The sequence below is a fragment of the Branchiostoma floridae genome, unplaced genomic scaffold, assembly GCF_000003815.2.
Source record: "Branchiostoma floridae strain S238N-H82 unplaced genomic scaffold, Bfl_VNyyK Sc7u5tJ_1421, whole genome shotgun sequence".
Lineage (NCBI taxonomy): Eukaryota > Metazoa > Chordata > Leptocardii > Amphioxiformes > Branchiostomatidae > Branchiostoma > Branchiostoma floridae.
Window position 1 is genome coordinate 808439 of NW_023365714.1, and position 1135 is coordinate 809573.

The 1135-nt window shown below is 40.0% G+C and overlaps 1 protein-coding gene across 1 annotated transcript in view; it reads right to left on the bottom strand.

The window, feature by feature from the left end:
* LOC118407573 (proteasome subunit alpha type-5-like) overlaps window positions 1–1135 on the bottom strand; it is a 9009-nt gene that overhangs the window by 7617 nt on the left and 257 nt on the right. The gene's annotated exons all lie outside the window — the stretch shown is intronic.

Sequence of the window (1135 nt, forward strand, 5' to 3'; positions counted from 1 at the left end):
ATGCATTTGCTGAATATCATTTCCTACATTTTATTCTGCTGATGTGATGGAAACTATGTGGTGATATTAAAAATGCAATCTAGACATTGATAGTTCTCGACCTGTTCTTCTGATAGACATATACACGTTCACATGTGGCAAACTTCAGAATCGTGGTCAAAAATGCGGTTCACCCCCCTCCCCCATAAGCACCGCCACCGCGTTTTGTCTTCAAAATTACACGTGGAAAACTACCCCGACAGAGTCGCTTACCTTGTTAGAAACATTCTACTGAATCTTTTGTTCCTCTTGTGCTGTCAAAAAGTAAGTGAAACTCTCACAGATATTTTTTTCTTGGAGAAAAATTGTCAAAACGTTTCTTCAGCGTGACAAAGCAGAGCTCGCCGCCTGACCTCTGACCTGCCGCGGGGAAGGCTGGGTACGTGTCAGAGGTCATCCTTGGACAAAGCCTGACTGCAAAATCATAAACATTTGGGGCGAGAAAATCGCCGAAATCCGCTGCGAAATCGGCGGATTTCATTCAGCATTTTTCTCGGTTCTTGTATTTTCTTGCAAAAGGGACATTTTGGGAAAATTCCAGCCACAACGTCATCAGAAACAAGGTTAGTAAAACCGGTTTTGTCGCCTCGATAATTTTGACTGTGGTGGTAGGTACCGCAGACTCGCGAATTGTTACCATATAAGGAGCGACTGTAAAACCTTTAATTGTAGCGGTGACGTAATGCTTAAGGTTGGAATGTGCGGGCTGAAGTTCAAGGTGCTGCGGATGTTTTTCCGTGTGATTATAACTTGTTTTACGGTACAGAAGTAGGTAGAGTTGCAAATTGACAGTGTTATGTCGTACATCTGGAAATGATTTAGAATTTAAATGCCAATTTGTGATTTGATGATAATATAGTTGCAATGGTTTTCAGGATGCATTTAGTAAGAATAATGTTAGAAATAATGTCATTTATACTACAGGTATTCAGGTAGGCAGTGACAAACATAAAGTAAGGTTGGGAATGAGGGCTCCTTGGAAATCAGTTTTTTTGAAAACTGAAGGGACTGAGGACTACACTACCAGATTGATAAATAGAAAATCAATCATCATATTTTTACAATTTGCACTTATGTAACTTTAACCTTAAGTATC